General features: G+C 34.0%; 1 protein-coding gene across 1 annotated transcript in view; it reads left to right on the top strand.

The window, feature by feature from the left end:
• Nucleotides 1-1692: 1692 nt before the first annotated feature.
• LOC111509072 (uncharacterized) overlaps nucleotides 1693-19080 on the top strand; it is a 160585-nt gene continuing 143197 nt past the window's right edge. The window contains exon 1 of the mRNA XM_074174097.1: nucleotides 1693-1994. The gene's annotated coding sequence lies outside the window, so the exon portion shown is untranslated. The remainder of the gene's footprint in view (nucleotides 1995-19080) is intronic.

Raw genomic sequence — 19080 nt, 5'->3', positions numbered from 1 at the left:
AATCATAAGTTCAACTGAAAGAACGGATATACAGTTTTGCCAATAGCATATCAGTAATATATACTGATTTCGTGTTGTCAGACATGCGTTGTGTCCAACACATATCATTTGGAGCTTTCTCCATTGAATTTGAACAATTTAGAGCATTCATCTGCATTCTGTTCAACTGACATGATAGAAAACTCTAAGAGGTCTTTAGCATTACTTGATTTACTCGTGGTTACTCCTGTTTTTAATTCAAATTCCATCAAAGGTCGTAACTTATAAGAACTGTATCCAAATATATGGTAAGTATTACGGATACCATAAACTATATCAGTAACATTTGCTAGTGGGGAGAGTAGTTTTTCTAAGCTTAATCTGATATAAATATAGTTTTGAAAAAATAAAAAACACGCTTTGAAAGAACATCGAACTGAAAAGTTGAAAATTATTTTTTTTAATAAGCTTAAAACAATAACGAACGAAAAATACTAATATTATTGTGAAAAAACCGTAGGGCGCTTTATATACAAAAAATATGGCACAAAGCGCCCACTATTTTTTCACAATAATGCTGGTATTTTTCGTTCGTTATTGTTTTAAGATTATTAAAAAAAATATATTTAACTTTTTAGTTCGATGTTCTTTAAAAGCGTTTATTTTTTAGTTTTTTTAAAACTATATTTATTTTTTCCTCTTTAGTTTCATATGCTATAAAAGTGTGTTTTTTAGTTCTTTTTAACTATATTTATTTTTCACTTTTTAGTCCGATTTATTGTCAATTTTTTTTTTAGTTCTAGTCACTAGTATTATAAATCTTTAACAGACGGCGCACGAATGTAAAATTCCTCTCAAACAACATAATAAAGTTGAGGTCTTAAATTCTATTGTAATAACGAGATCTAGGTAGTATAGTAAGTCTACAACGGAGAGCGGACAGTTGTGAAATTTGTTTCGAACTAAAGAGAAAATTTGCAGTAATGATTTCAAAAAACAATTTAGTATTGATGTTTTGATTTGAAGTTTTATAAAAAATATAAATGGACTTTTTTTTTCAAATCAATCGCTTACACTTATAATTCTCAAAATCCATTTTTATTTTCTTTTGAACAACCTATAAAGAATGTTACGTACAGCGCCATCTGCCCGCGAATAGATCAAGCAATAATGTCGATAGTTACGTACAGCGCCATCTGCCCGCGAATAGATCAAACAATATTGTCGATAATTCTGTCGATACAGATCCCGAGCTTGAGAGTTATAAGCAAACAAACATAGATACAAACATACAAACATACATACATACAAACAGGTGAAGCTGATCTAAAGCGTGTAAAAAATATATTTGCAATCAACAATATCTCAAATATTTTCAAAAATGAAATTACTGAACGCATCGACTTTCAGTAAGGAGGCGGCATAGAAATCCCGCCCAGGGCGCCGGTAGTGCTAAAACCGGCAAACTTTGTAAGATATTTTTCAATTCTTGAAGATAATAAGATGTTTCAGAGACCCCTGTGGATCACCATTGAAGTCATGAATCCCAATAATTTTGGCCAATCATCAAGAAGTGACAGGACTTGTCAATCTGGCATCTTCTACATGACTCGAATTTGACTAGACTAAAAACAAACCACTGGCAACCGATAGAATGAATGGCCTCTAGCCACTACACCGAACCAAAAGACTTGTGTAAACAGTCAGCTGGTTTGATCCTAGTCCCAGTTGGCCGTTCGACGCTGAGACGGTTGTGTCGATTCTCGATTGTTAGCTGGTCTTGTTGAAGGTTACGTTTCGTAGTCGTCTGTCGAGAACCGGTCGCACAGGCATATGTGCATGCGAGAAAACGTTGCGTTTACGGTGAAATGTTTATGCTAATACGTCCGTAATGAAATTTCCTATGTTTTCCTTCAACTAATCCGGATGTGATATGATATTTGTGAGGATGCACTTTGTTTTGTTGATGTATTCAATTGGAAGTGTCTTCAGTTAGGATCTGTATCTCCGACAAGGTAAGGCTGCTTTTTAATGTTCTTTGGAAAGTGCATGTGATACATTTTGCATGTGTTAATCGAGATTGGTCATAAAATGTTTCGCATGACATAAGTCATAAGGCATTTTTCGTTTTCAACGTATATGTCGAGACTTTTAACAAAATTTATGACTGAGATTTTTGAGTGATTTCAACAAGAAAATGTAAAGTGAGGTACTTTAATTGAAACATGATTCAATAATAACTTTTGCTACAATATTCGATGGAATACAGTTGAAGAATATTTAATGAAAGTCAACAATTTTACTTACCATTACTTACACAGAATCGTTTGAAAAATGCATGTGTTGTATTCAATATTTATATGAAAATGTGTCTTGTAATAATACCTTGTAGGTATACTTTTTGAAAAAAAAAATGTGGGAATTTTAGAATGAAAGGAAGAAAGCAATCAATTAAAAAAAAATAACTTGATACAAAAATGTGCGGATCATGGAAAGAAGTAACTTTCAGACACAAACTGGAAGAAAAAGCCTCTCAAAATAACTACTTTCATATAAACATTGAATTACATGAAAGAAATCATACTTTCGAAACAACTAGTTTTATATGAACATATACCTATATAAAAGTTTCAAGAGGGCTTTTTCTTCAGGTTGTGTCTCAAAGTTACTTCTTTGCATGTTCTACACATCTTTTTAAAGACTTTAGGTATATTGAAATAAGTTGCTTTCTTCCTTTCTTTGGAAGATTCCCAAGTTTTTTTTGTATAAAGATGAAAAAGTAGAAAGCCGAAACCCTTCCGAAAAATTAATCTCTTTCCCTTTATATACTCCTTTCTAGTTGAACCTTGTATACTTTCCCTTTATATACTCCTTTCTAGTTGAACCTTGTATACTGTATACTGTATACTTACTGTATACTGTAGTATACAGTAAGTATACATCAACTATAGACGATATTGAAAGAACTCTATTTAGAAATATCACTCGTTATTATTTCTAGTCAGCATTCCATTCATTCGAATAGTCACTTTTAAATTGTTATAGAGATTTATAACTTGTCGTTTATGACTCTTTGAGTCATAAACTGAAAGATTCAATAGTGGGTATAGGTATATTTCCATTAAAATACTACTGCTAATTATTCCAGTCAATAGTTGATAGTAATTTTTTACATTTTATTTTATGACAGAACATTTGACAGTTGACTCGGACAAGTCCTTTCACAATGGTGTATTTAAAAAAATTTAAAACAAATCTAATTTAATTTGAGTCATCCACCGTTTTCACTACGCACTGTTGTCTATCAAGTGTGTCTATCAAGTATTCGTATATTCCTCAGATTGTATAGTTTATTGAGGAAAACATTTTTCGCGCTTCTTATGTGTCACCTCAACGTTCGTAAGTACTTTTTCCACTAGTTTGGCAATTGTTTACCATTTCTCATTATATGATAGAGTTCCTGAAGTGGAGTCATTAAAGTCTCGAAAGCTTGAGCAGGAAATAGGGTTCTCATTTTCCTCCTGTATACAGTCGGAGACTGCATTATATAAGTGGATTATCTTAGCGACTGGAGAAATGTACAGGAAAATGGATTAACGGGGGTCTCTCAGTTAAAAATCAAAACCCTGATTTACTTTGCCAAGCTTTCGCTTCCAGTAGAAAGCTTTTTCAGGGCAGTGAAAATGAGTATAAAACAATGTTATGTTACAAACACCCTCCAGATCAAATTTTCCGACTCATTGAAATAACTATTACCGATTTTGTCAGTCTCATTAGTCTCATTTCGAAAAATTCATCACAATTAAAGTTTTTATGTTCATTTGTGAAACAATGTTATTCAATTCTCGCGTTAGTGTGTACCTACCTAGTCCTTTTTAAACAGTGATATTTTCGTATAACATATTCTATAACATACACTAAAAAAGTCCAAATTTACTTCCCAATTTCCAAAAGAGGAGATAAAAGTAACATGAAAAATTTCAGACCAATTTTTATCATATGCAACTTTTGTGAAGTGTTTGACATGCTTTTTGAGAAGACAATCTATTGTCATGCCAGCAACATTATTAGTCCCAATCAACACGGTTTCATGAAAGGTCGTTCAACCACCACCAATTTTGTAACAATCACTCAATGTATTGCAGTACATCCAATTTAATGGCCTTCTTTCGAATATATAGCCACTTCTGATGTTCCACAAGGATCAGATCAAGGACCCCCTATTGTTCAATATGTTCATTAATGATATCGGAGCTGAGATTGATGTCAATTTCCTTTTATACGCAGATAACTTGAAACTCTGTCACAATATAACATGTTCTAATGATTGCAAATGTCTCGCCCTGAATTTAAATCGCGTTGCTACATGGAGTCGGAAGAATAATCTATCTTTCAACATATCTAAATGTAATGTAATGTCTTACTCACTGAAAACGAACTTGAATTTATACAACTACGTCATAACCAATCAAGTTCTGGAGCGTCCTGACACACTCACTGATCTAGGTGTTACTTTTGATTCATCCCTCTCTTACAATAAACATATTGACACTACTCTAACAGCATCTTATCGCATATATGGCCTCATAGTTAGAAATATAAAAGACTTCAAAAAAGCTTCGACGTTGAAATTACTTTATTTCACTTTTGTTCGATCTAGACTGGAATATGCATCTGTCGTGTGGAGTCCCTACTATCAGGTTCATATAAATCAACTAGAAGCCCTACAGAGGCGCTCCCTAAAATATATATCTTCTAAACTTGAAGGCACCTATCCTACTGTAGAAATACCCTATTATGAATGGAGTGTAACTCACAATTTCTGTATTCATTCAAGGTCATAAACAATATCATCACCTGCTCTCAACTATTACATATGTTGAATTTTTGGGTTCCTAGACGGTCATCTAGGAATAGTGTCACATTTTATCTCAACACTTCGCGTACAAGTATAATGAAAACATCTCCAATTTTTTCAATGTGCGATACCTCTAGTCATATCCTAGATATATTAAACTGCCAGATTATATGAATCAAAAGACATTTCTTAACTAACTGACAATTCTGTTTTCAATTTTTTTTATATAGATTCACAAATTATATTATGTAACTACATATTTGTAAATGCCACTGTAACTCCCTATTCTGTAATTGGGTTCATCCTGTAGAATAGTGTATGAAATAAATAAATAAATAAAAAATATATTACCGATGTCCTGAAGAAGACAGTAAACACTGTCAAAAGTTCGAACAAGTAACAGTTTTTCTTATTTGCATTGAACCAATACCTAACTTACTGCAACCTCACGAAAAGAATATCATATAAGAGCCACATTCGGTAGATGCGAAGCAAAATCATGCTTTTATTTTACCTACTACCTATAAAAAGTACACCCATGGTCCAGTACTCAGCCAATTTCAAATTCTCTTCAAATTAATGATAAGTAGCCTAGTCTGCAATTCAATATTCGACTATATTATTTGTAAGCATTGCACTATAATATTTACATTACTTCACAGATTCCCATTTCCTTAATTCATATAATTTTCGAATTGAGGAATTGTGCCAATAATTAGTTGATCGTATATAGTACAACACAGACCCAAAATTATCATCATATGCAACGCTTCAAATCCCGGATGCTTTCTAACAGATCGAACTAACGAAAACTACTTATTGTCAATCTCGTTTTGGAGGAGTTCCATCTTACGCAATAATTTTGTTAATTATCTCCTCCAACGCACACAAAAATTGAAAAATCCTCATAGAGGACTGAAGAAAGACAATTCGAAGGATCCATTACCGCAAGGTGGCGCTGGCTTCAACGCAAAATTAAAAGAGAACAGAAAAATAGGTTACATATTTGCGAATTTGCTAATGAAAATATTTCAAGTGCTTAATGAGTGAAATCACCTCAGTGCATTGTTCACTATGAAACACATAATTGGTTTACTTATTCTGATTCCGAGACATAAATAAACGTATATAAAACAAATATTACAGTCAATCCCAGGATGAATGTAATGAACAATTAATATTCAATTGTTTGTGAACACACAATATTTTCCCTGAGTTTGGCATAGGACTAGAAAAATCTGAATATCGCCAATTCCATGCCCATCCCGAATTTTTATGCAAAATTCCATTGAACGAAAAATAAATTTTACCCTTTCTCATTTATTTGTTTAACATTTTGTTTTCAATCACGAGTAGGGGTACCTCAGAAGTCCATATTAACACTGAAACTTGTTCTTTACCCATTCAATTAGCATAGGTTTGCTTTTCACTTACCGCTTATTATACGAGGTCTACTGAAAAAATAAGGGTGAATTTTCATTTTTCTCAAAACATTTTCATTCATTTATCAATTTCTATTTTGTCCCCTTCAAAGTAGTCCCCCTCAGATATATTACACTTATGCCAGCATTTTTTTTCCTCGAAAAAAACAGTTCTGGTCTACACTTTTTGATATGTGTTTAAGCTCTTAGCGATTCCGTTTTCATTTCCTCAATCGTCGCAAGATGCCATCCCTTCAAGGGTCTCCTCAATTTTGGAAACAAAAAAATCACTGGGGGTCAAATCTGGTTAATACGGTGGCTGAGGCATGAGTACGGAGTTGTTTTTGTAGAAAAAAAAATACGAATAAGCAATAACGAGTTATGAGTTTTTTGACGTTTTCTTCGTATTGCTTCTCGCAAGCGGCGCATAATCTCAAGAGAATACTTCTTGTTGATCGTACGACCACGTGGCGAAACCCCAGATGCACTACGCCACGCTAATCGAAGAAAACAATGAGCAAAACCTTGAAATCTGATCGAATTTGACGTGCTTTTTGTGGTCTTGGCTCTCCTAGGGTCTTCCATTGGCACGATTTGACTTTGGTTTCAATGTAATAACCATATACCCATGATTCTCCACCAGTTATGACCATTTTAAGCAAATCTGGATCGCCGTTGACGTCATTCCGTCTGACGAAGTTTTTTTTGTCAAAATTCAGCAATTTTGAGATGAGCCAACCGATATGCTGACATCCTCAGCAACTTCTTTGAGTCTACATAACCATATTCTTTACTTTTTCAACATTGTCATCGGTTGTTGATGTGCTGAGGCGTCCAGGGCCAGCGTCGCCATTCATATCTTCTGAACCTATTGTTTACACAAAATTTTATGCAAATTCTCTGATGCATTTTTTCATTAGTAGAAAATTGCCGAGCCTGCAAAACACTTATAACTTTAGCCCGCGAAATGTGAACATTCGACTTACTTTTTTTAACACACCTCGTATATGACACTGTTCTGCAAAACAAATATCAATAACTGGAGGAAGTGAAAAATGAAGTGGTAATGAACCACATAACCGAGGAAAACATAATTTATATTTCAAACATTGTAACATCTGCACTTTGTTGCAAAAGAGTTTCATTTTGAACCAGCGACCCTCCGTGGCTTCACACGGATAGCACTCCAACATTTCAACCAATTTACACAAAATATTAATAAATCATACACATAAACCTTTCCTTTCAATCACTCAGACTATCAGTAAGAACAGTACGAAACGTTATTGCCTATTTCTCCATAGTCAATGTAAGGTCCAATTTACAGAGTATATATACAGTATTTACATCTTTTCCACAAACGGGAGTGGGTGAGGGGCAGGAAAAGGCTTGGTGAAGGAAAGGAGGGGATCAGCAGGATGAGACTTCAATATCGAGCTCGAGGACGACCACGGGGTGAAGTTTCACAAACGGGACTGGGTGGGGGGGCAGAAAAAAGCTTGGTAAAGGAAAGGGGGGATCAGCAGGTAGAGACTTCAATATCGAGCCCCAGGACGTCCACGGGGTGAAGTGCCACAAACGTGACTGGGTGGGGGACAGAAGAAGGCTTGGCAAAGAAAAGGGGGGATCAACAGGATGAGACTTCAATATTGAGCTCCAGGACGTCCACGAGGTGAAGTGCCACCTCATAGACCCACGACAGGCCGATGGGAGGCGCCCCGCTGGTGTTAACGGGTAGCTCTCTGCCCAACGGTGCCTCAATTCAGCATTCAGTCTAAGACTTCCTTCCGTATTTCTGCCAGGCTTACGCGAGATTTATCGAGATGTTACGATTCCGATACCTCATATCTAAGTGTACTAAGTGGGTGTTAGTACACTTAGTGGATGTTAGTACACTTATGGGTGTTAAGATAGTTGTTGGTTTAAAGATGGATCAAAAACACCTCCGGCTCTCCTCGATAGGAAGACTTAACAGATTATCGCTGGTCTGGATTCCTGGCCATACTGGCCTGGAAAGCAATGAGGCAGCTGATTCCCTTGCAAAGGAGGGTGCTGCAAGCAGCTTTTATTGGACCAGAACCTGTCGTTGGTATCGCTTTAGGCTTTGCCAAACAAAAATTGAACACCTGGATGGCAAGAAGATTTATGGATTTCTGGCAGAATTTTCCAAGATTAGCTCACTCAAAGGCGTTTATTCACCCTAACAGTTGTTGGACTACAGTAGGGATGAACTAAGATGTCTAACGGGCCTTCTTACAGGTCACTGTCATTTGAATCATCATATGCAGAGACTTGGACTGTCGGAAGACAGTGTGTGTCCCCTCTGTCTGGAAAATGATGAAACAGCAGAGCACATACTGGGGACCGCTGGGGACTGTATCAGGTTTTTAGAGTTCGGCAAACCCGTACTCTTACTATCTGGCCTAAAAGACCACTCACCATACAAACTAATCGGTTTCCTTAAGGAGCTGAGTTTATTTAGTCGAGTGTGAATAGGTGTGAGCCACTTCCAATCATCCCGCTGAATGTCCTTTTCGAATGTATTAGTTGAGTTTGACAAACATATTTCATGTCTTGCTGCATCCTATATACAGTTTTTATCCTACTCCCAACTTCCATGCGGGTGTCACTACTTTCACACTCATGAATGTGTCTGAATTGATTATTATTATTATTCAAGGATCTATCTACTCCTACTATTCAATCGTTGCATCTATAATATGTTGCTTATATTTATTTATAACTCATAAATTTCGTAACCAAATAAAACGTCTTTGAATTCGACCTTGCAGTCCATTAGATCTTCCAACCAATCAGTTTCAAAATATATCATTGATGATTGGCAACTCATTTAATTGCTCATTCATTATTCAAAAAGTTTCTGTTAGATGACGAACCCAAAATTTCCTATATTAAATCTGTATCAATCAATCATTAGGAACAATAATATAATTCCAAATTTCAAAAGTTTGAGCCAGAAATGTTCAATTACTGTCAGATTACTTTAATGAAATGAATAAAAACACTTTTGTCTAATTACCACTAGTTAATATTATTTAAACGACCGGTTTCGGGTTTAACCCCATTATCAAGTATAGTAGCATCAACTACTCAGGTAAACTTTCAGAATATATTCAGAACTATTTCTCTAAATACAAAATATCAACAGTAATGATAATTCAGGAAGAACTCTCTTCAATGCAAAACCCAAACGAGCTATAGGTGTATATAGAATAGAGTATAGCAAATGCTCTGCAGTATATACAGGCCAAACCGGTAGAAATTATGACATAAGGCTGCGTGAACACGTCTGTTTGGACCAAAAATCTACAATGTACGAACATCTTCATGGATCAAAACACAAGATAAGTAAAGATAACCTCAAAATCCTGCACATATGTAATAAAGAAAAAAAAATTAATTTGTTGGAAGCCATGGAAATTAACAAATCAATTAAAAACCAGAAATATACACCCCTAAACGAGCAACTCGATTTATGTAGGCCTCCACTCTTGAATTCATGAGTTTAACAACCCCTATAATATTCGGTGTTGAATTTTGAAGTTGGCACCCTGGTTCTTACATCTTATCTGAAAACTCCCGATATAACCGAGTTTTCAAACTTCACATTTCAGTTTTATTATTGATACTGGGGTTAAACCCGAAACCGGTGTTTTTATTCATTTCATTAAAATGATCATGGGTTACCACAAAATGAATAAGTCATCAATCACACATGTAAGTACTGTCAGTTTATTGATTTGAATTCAATACAATTGTGACGCCTGAAGATGTCGCTTCCAAGACCCTTCAAATAAAGTATCACTCAACCCCTCTCCCCTATTCAAGTTTGAGGGATTGAAAACCCCCCCCCCTATTAGGGGGTTGCTCGTTCAAACCTAAAATATACGTCAAAAGATGTCCCCCAAACAAAATCATTCGACGTGTTTCGGGAAATTTTTTACGCACTATGGAATAAGAAATATACGGGGTGACTCGTCTGAGATGGAACACCCTGTATTCGATTCAGCAAAACCAAACTTTTCTCTATTGAGAATTTATAATGAAAATGAATTCAATCAAGAATAACGTCGACTTGAAAATCAAGCAATTAATTGACACCAAGGTTCAAATGAATCAGTTTCGTTGAAAGCAAGGTAACGATAACAAATTTTGTGGTTTACCATACCACCAACTTTTAACCGTAAACATGCAATAATAAAGTCGAAACTGACAGGAAAACATAGATTGGCGATAAATTTGAGATATTGATGTTTATGAATTGCATATTTGAGGACAATATTCACACTGGAAAATAAACTTATTTTAAACGAACTAACTAAATAAGTGGTCATTTCAGTTTTCACTCAGCCTATACATTAGATACCCCAAACCCAAAGTTAGTTAGAAAATTTTCTGATTGTAAATCAGTTCATCACTTCAATGTGAGGAACGTATTTTGGGAAGGAACTACTACTTTGAATAACTATAAATAAATACAAATTTTCGAAAGTTTTGTCGGTTTTTATGAGCCAACTTTGAACTGTAATATCTCAGTCACTAATTATTCAATTCAATCGAAATTAATTGTGCACTTTTGCCAACGTAGCACAAGTCGATTAATTTCGTCAGCATAAAATTTGGGAACTCTGGATTCGATGAAGTCGACAATCATACGACCATGTATCAAGAACTTCTGATGCACTACACCACGGTAATCGAAGAGCAACAAATTTAGAATACTCTGTGTTCAAGGAAAAAGCGATTTCAAGTTAGCAAAAACGAGATAAATGAAAAAAAAACTTGAAAATCGGCCGATCAGTTTCAACTATTTTGTTGCTGATACCCAAGGTGTATTTGAGTATACTCCTGGTAAGCAACAAATTCAAAAAACACTGTATTCCAGAAGGTAGCAAGAACAGGGAGAATTTAAAAAAATATAAAAAATCAGCCGATCAAGACCAAGTAGTTTGTTGCTGATTCTCGGAGTGTATTTGAGTAGCCTCCTGATTGAGCAACAAATTTAAAACACTTTTCCTTCCTAGGAAAACCAGTTTCAAGATAGCAAGAACGAGGAAAATGAAAAAACCGATCGGTTTCAACTATTTTGTTGTTTTTCACTAGTTCGGACTTCCATTGTCAAGAAAATAAAGAAAACATTTCTTTATAAAAAAAACATTTCTTTGTTTTTATTTAATTTTTGTTATATTTTTATTTGTATTTTATTTCAATGTTATTTCATTTCAGGTTTTTGCTTGATATAATTTTTATTTTCAGCTATTCATTTTTTAATTCTTCTTTTTCAGTTGTTTCAGGGATTTCAAATCATTTTATATATTAGACAATGGAAGTCCGAACTAGTGAAATTCATCATGAAACATTGTCAATCAACTTCAAACAAACGTATTTTGTTGTTGATACTCAAGGTGTATTACTTCCTCTCGTTCATTAGTGTTAATTCAGGATATATTTAGTTAAATTTTGTACAAGTTCTAGCAATGATTTGATCACACTATCCGTGTATAATAAATAATTTCATAAGAACTTCGTTTGAATAATCGCTATTTGCATTCATTTTGGAAGATGATTGGAAACACCGTCGATAACTCTTTGTAATTTACTTATAAAAGTAACCGAACTGCTATAAGCTTGATAATTCCATTGCTACCTAAATCCAAATTCTAAAAAAAAATAATGTTTCTAGAAGAAGCGACTTTTTTGAGAAAACTTGACGATTTAGGTATAGGGACATGATATATCATTTCGAAGCATTTTTCACCATCTTTCAATTTACCGAGTAATATACAGGGGGTTTCATTTGAGAAAATGAACTTTTGACTACTTTTATGCACACTAGAAATAATAGTAATTTTAGCAAATAATGTTTCTAGAAGAAGAAACTTTTTTGAGAAAACTTGACGATTTAGGTATAGGGACATGATATATCATTTCGAAGCATTTTTTACCATCTTTCAATTTACCGAGTAATATACAGGGGTTTCATTTGAAAAAATGAACTTTTGACTACTTTTATGCACACTAGAAATAATAGTAATTTTAGCAAATAATGTTTCTAGAAGAAGCGACTTTTTTGAGAAAACTTGACGATTTAGGTATAGGGACATGATATATCATTTCGAAGCATTTTTCACCATCTTTCAATATACCGAGTAATATACAGGGGTTTCATTTGAAAAAATGAACTTTTGACTACTTTTATGCACACTAGAAATAATAGTAATTTTAGCAAATAATGTTTCTAGAAGAAGCGACTTTTTTGAGAAAACTTGACGATTTAGGTATAGGGGCATGATATATCATTTCGAAGCATTTTTCACCATCTTTCAATTTACCGAGTAATATACAGGGGTTTCATTTGAAAAAATGAACTTTTGACTACTTTTATGCACACTAGAAATAATAGTAATTTTAGCAAATAATGTTTCTAGAAGAAGCGACTTTTTTGAGAAACCTTGACGATTTAGGTATAGGGGCATGATATATCATTTCGAAGCATTTTTCACCATTTTTCAATTTACCGAGTAATATACAGAGGTTTCATTTGAAAAAATGAACTTTTGACTACTTTTATGCACACTAGAAATAATAGTAATTTTAGCAAATAATGTTTCTAGAAGAAGCGACTTTTTTGAGAAAACTTGACGATTTAGGTATAGGGACATGATATATCATTTCGAAGCATTTTTCACCATCTTTCAATATACCGAGTAATATACAGGGGTTTCATTTGAAAAAATGAACTTTTGACTACTTTTATGCACACTAGAAATAATAGTAATTTTAGCAAATAATGTTTCTAGAAGAAGCGACTTTTTTGAGAAAACTTGACGATTTAGGTATAGGGGCATGATATATCATTTCGAAGCATTTTTCACCATCTTTCAATTTACCGAGTAATATACAGGGGTTTCATTTGAAAAAATGAACTTTTGACTACTTTTATGCACACTAGAAATAATAGTAATTTTAGCAAATAATGTTTCTAGAAGAAGCGACTTTTTTTAGAAACCTTGACGATTTAGGTATAGGGGCATGATATATCATTTCGAAGCATTTTTCACCATTTTTCAATTTACCGAGTAATATACAGAGGTTTCATTTGAAAAAATTAACTTTTGACTACTTTTATGCACACTAGAAATAATAGTAATTTTAGCAAATAATGTTTCTAGAAGAAGAGACTTTTTTGAGAAAACTTGACGATTTAGGTATAGGGACATGATATATCATTTCGAAGCATTTTTCACCATTTTTCAATTTACCGAGTAATATACAGAGGTTTCATTTGAAAAAATGAACTTTTGACTACTTTTATGCACACTAGAAATAATAGTAATTTTAGTAAATAATGTTTCTAGAAGAAGCGACTTTTTTGAGAAACCTTGACGATTTAGGTATAGGGGCATGATATATCATTTCGAAGCATTTTTCACCATCTTTCAATTTACCGAGTAATATACAGGAGTTTCATTTGAAAAAAATGAACTTTTGACTACTTTTATGCACACTAGAAATAATAGTAATTTTAGCAAATAATGTTTCTAGAAGAAGAGACTTTTTTGAGAAAACTTAACGATTTAGGTATAGGGACATGATATATCATTTCGAAGCATTTTTCACCATCTTTCAATTTACCGAGTAATATACAGAGGTTTCATTTGAAAAAATGAACTTTTGACTACTTTTATGCACACTAGAAATAATAGTAATTTTAGCAAATAATGTTTCTAGAAGAAGCGACTTTTTTGAGAAAACTTGACGATTTAGGTATAGGGACATGATATATCATTTCGAAGCATTTTTCACCATCTTTCAATTTACCGAGTAATATACTGGGGGTTTCATTTGAGAAAATGAACTTTTGACTACTTTTATGCACACTAGAAATAATAGTAATTTTAGCACGCTCTGTATGATATGGAGTCGATTTCTTGGTGTTATTTGAATATTTAGAGTTTGTCCAAACTATCATAAAAAAAAAGTTGCTAGGACCTTTTGATGGAAGTGGCAACGCCGCAATCCTGAAAATATTTTAGATCGATAGAACAGGTTAGGAAATATGAGAGGGGAAATTTTCAGAAAAAGCATGCTTTGCATTTTCCAGAAACGTCTAACCTACCATCGACCGTGAGTCACGCTGTATAATTAATAGTAATCGAAAAACTAATTATTCACTAGAGTGTTCTTAAAATACAGCATGATCTAACCGTAAAAGGTTTTATTTATTTCAAATGTTTGGAATCAGCATACCCAAAACGAAGTACCATTGTTGAATAATTCTAGACACAACTAAGGTGCTTCAGTATTCTTTCAACGTCCGATTCCTAGATCGCTCCGATACACGTGAATAACCTTCGTTGAAAACGTACTAAATTTAATTGTTCCGTTATATTGTCTGGTTTGGAGGGTAAAAAACCGATCAGCTTTTTGTTAATATATTGCATCTTTGATACCGTCCAATACTTCGTAGAAAATAGTTACGAACGTTGATGTCGCGGTTGTGGTTTGCGGATTCGAGGTGTAAAAACGATTTGAAGCTGTTTTAAAAGGCTAGGTAATAAGCAGAAAGATATTTTGAAGAATGATCAACTATATATTTTCTGTATTTTATATATTCCATATATACAGTGTGTAACAACGAAAACTTAACAGAGCGGTTTTTGAATATAAAAAGTGAGATTTTTAAAAAAAGCTCGGACACGTCGATTTCTAATTAAAGGGGGACACCTTTCAGACTAATCAGATTTTTTGTAGTACGCACCCCCTCGAAGGGATCCGTCGACGACCCTTATTTACATAGGGAAAGTAGGTCAAGTGGCACCTTGTTATAAATGTCTTTCGAATACCTTTACAACTCTGTTAAAAGAAAATTTTTGTAACGATTAGTTTTCGAGATAATTTGAAGTTAAAATTGCCATGTTAATAATACATTAGACAGACCACTCGGTAACTTGTATGCCTAAATAAAAAATTTTTCGAGCAGTTCTTCTTATAAATTTTTTGTTAAATAAAATCCCTTTTTTAAAATCAATACCCACTCCTCTTCTTCCAGTTTTCATTAGTACATCTTTCGATTGTTTTGTTTAAACAGATCGTGTATTGTTATTTGTTTAAAAATGCCTTACACTACTGCTGAAAGGTTTTCAGTTATTGCTTTATATTTTGGCAACGTCCAAAATGCTAATAGAACGTCAATTTTATTTAACGAGCAAAACCCTGGTAAACACCTAAGCAGAAATCAGGTTCTGGATTTGGTCACAAAATTCAGGGAGTCAGGTTCGGTTTTAAATAAGAAAAGAAATGTTCAGAGAAGGGTAGTGAATGACGATAATGCGATTGAAGTGATTGGTCAAGTCATCGCCATATGAGCGCATGGAGAATCCTTAAAAACCACAAATTCCATCCTTACAAAATTAAACTTGTTCATGAACTCAATGAGGGTGATTTTGACCGAAGACAGGAGTTTTGTGAGGGCATGGGATAGAGATTAATGCAAAATCCCGAGCTGCTTTATAACATCTGTTTTTCGGACGAAAGCTCATTTTATTTAAATGGTTGCGTGAACCGTCACAATTGCCGTTATTGGTCGGATGAAAACCCAACACAATACGCAGAAATACATACCCAACATCCCCAAAAGTTGAAAGTCTGGGCCGGAATATTAGGCAATCATATTATAGGTCCATTTTTCATTAATGGAAATGTAACCGGTGATTGTTATTTACAACTTCTTGAAGAGGCAATACAACCTCGTATAGTGGAAATAATTGAACAGAATCCAAGATGTCAAGATGAATTTATCCATTTTCAACAAGACGGTGCACCACCCCATTATGCCCAGCAGGTTCGAAATTTTTTAATAATCATTTTTAAGGACAATAGATTGGCAGAAGAGGTCCAATTGAATGGCCAGCACGATCACCAGATTTAACACCACTGGACTACTTTTTGTGAGGATATTTAAAGTCTAAACTTTTCTGTGTCATCAGCATTCAAGGAAATCAGCAGGTTGTATTCGTTGTGTAGGTAAGTTTTTAGTATGATTCACTTTTTTATCAGAAGCATAATATATCCACGTCAAAAGGCAACCTTCATAAGTCGTTGCCACTCAATGTACCTAAAATGTAAGGGTACATTCCTTCCCCCGAAAAAATCTTCTCGTGATAAACAAATAATTCTTACTTTTTTACGAAATCAAATGAACACGTATTAGCAGGTTGCCACAAAAAGCAAAAACTTATTTTTTTCATGAAAGTTCTGAACGTAAATTGTACCTTAAAACAATTTGATTTATTTCAAAAAGAGTTGAACTCAATAAAAATACCTTTAAATCTTCAAATTATCTCGAAAACTAATCGTTACAAAAATTTTCTTTCAACAGAGATGTAAAGGTGTTCGAAATACCTTTAAAACAAGGTGCTACTCGACCTACTTTCCCTATCTTAATAAGGGTCGTCGGACGCACCCCTTCGAGGGGGTGCGTACTACAAAAAATCTGATTATTCTGAAAGGTGTCCCCCTTTAATTGGAAATCGACGTGTCCGAGCTTTTTTTAAAAATTTAATTTTTTATATTATACCGTATATACCGTTCCATAGTGAATAACTCTGTGAATATTTTCATTCCAAATGAGCCACTAGATATTGTTAGTGAAGGAAAACATCTTGGTGTTTTGATGGATGTAGATCTGAGATTTGAAAAATTTATAAATAACTTCTTACAACGTGCCTATTCTGCACTAAAAATCATTTATGGTAAACGACATATTCTGTCTTATTATGTGAATAAGTCCTTATGTGAATCTTTGGTGCTTTCAGTTTTTTTTATGCGGATGTTCTTTATGGCCCATGTTTAACAAATCAATACAAAAATAAAATTCAAAAAGTTCAAAACTCGTGCCTTAGATTAATTTTTTGTATGTATTGGTTGGCGACATAGGATCTCATACACTGTGACCCATTTTTAATGGAAACACCCCCCTAAAATTTGAAGTTGTAAATCGATTTTAATAATTTTCTTTTAATGTCAAGTACTAAAAGGTCTACCTTGGGACAAAATTTGAAATGTTTATTAAAGTTTCAGGGCATACTACGATATTTTTACTTAGTCGAAAATCGGGATTTTTTATTAGAGATTTTTTTATTGAAAAAAATCACTACGCCACTGGATTGAGAGTTCCTCTAAATAGGTGTGACCAAAATTTCATGAAAAAATATTCATTATTAACAAAGTTATGACAACTCAAAAATTTGAAAACCCACACAGCGAAACAGTTACAAAAAACACCCTATATCAACAGATATAGTCATGAGAATATTTTTTTTATGATTTTAACAATAAAGTGCCGCCAGATGAAAAAAAAAACAAACAGCGTAAATATTTTTAATGAAAATAACGGAATTACATTCAAGTTTTCACGTAAATTAACTAAAACTAAGACCTAATATTTCAATTTAAATCTTAGTTGCCATGGAAATGATATTACAGTTTGACACTTGTGAAAGATTTGAGTATACTATTGTCAGATTTGGGATAATGGAATTAATGCATGAATACTTCATTTTGAAGTGAAATTGACAGATGAAACTTTCGAGATGGCGACTGGGCGCCATCTGGGGAAAAAAATTAAATGAAAAGGGGGGTCTTGTGACACATTATTGTGAAGCTTCAGGCGAATACTTCACAACCCTAGAATATGAAGTCATTATCTTCACCTACTACAAAATGGCGGAATATTTAATAATTTCTTGAAGACAAACATGTTAATATCGATATTTCTAGAAACATTCCTTTTTATCCGTCATATGACAATTCCAACAACCCGATAAGATTTGTTAAGTTATTTTTTGTTTATTAAAATGATAAAAATGTCAGTACGACAATGAACATCATTGTTCAGTTAGAATATTCTCATTTAGTTTTCGGTTTTACCAGTAGAAAGGTACCACGTCAACAATCTCTAAAATGGTCAATTATCGTCCATTGGAAGAAAAAATTGAATCGATTTTTTAATTTACGGTGCGACGCGTAACTTTCACGAGACCGAAAGGATTTCCAATGAACGTTTTCCGAATCGTCCTATCTGTAGAAAATATTTGACGAAACTTGTATCCAAATTTACAACTACCGGTAGTGTACCTAACAAAAAGCCACCAGGTCATCCGTCCATTCCGGAAAAACAGCAAGTGCAAATAATTGGTGAGATGGTAGAATATCCTGAACAGTCTACTTATTCCTTCGCGAATCTTTGTGAGGTGTCTCCTTCTACTGTGTGGAGACTTTTGAAAGGAATAGGTATCATCCATACAAAATTGAAATGTACACCAATTAACTAAAGATGACCCTGATCGTAGAACAGAATTCTGCGAAATCATGACGGAAACCATTGCAAGGCATCCTACCTATCTCCACAATATTTGTTTCAGTGACGAATGTACATATTTTCAAACGGCAATGTTCACAGATAAAATTGCCGTTACTATAGTGACACCAACCCTCACGTTTTCCAGGAAACACATGTCCAGTATCCAGAAAAAATTAACGTTTTGGCAGGAATATTGGAAAACCATATTGTGAAACCTCTGTTCTGTTCTGAAAACTGCTGTTGACCCTCTCATCACTGAAATCGCCGAAGCGAATCCTAATGAATTCAATCTCGGTCGTTGGATTGGCCGTCGAAGTCCTACAGAATGGCCAGCCCGCTCGCCAGATTTGACACCTTTAGACTTTTTTATGGGGTTATTCGAAGCAAAAGGTGTACGAAACTGAACCTGCTTCAATATTGGATACACGGCAGAGAAT

Source organism: Leptinotarsa decemlineata, unplaced genomic scaffold (assembly GCF_025532065.1).
Source record: "Leptinotarsa decemlineata unplaced genomic scaffold, Ldec_3_MD MMD2_tig00000505_RagTag_RagTag, whole genome shotgun sequence".
NCBI lineage: Eukaryota > Metazoa > Arthropoda > Insecta > Coleoptera > Chrysomelidae > Leptinotarsa > Leptinotarsa decemlineata.
This window is presented reverse-complemented; position numbering and strand designations above follow the sequence as displayed.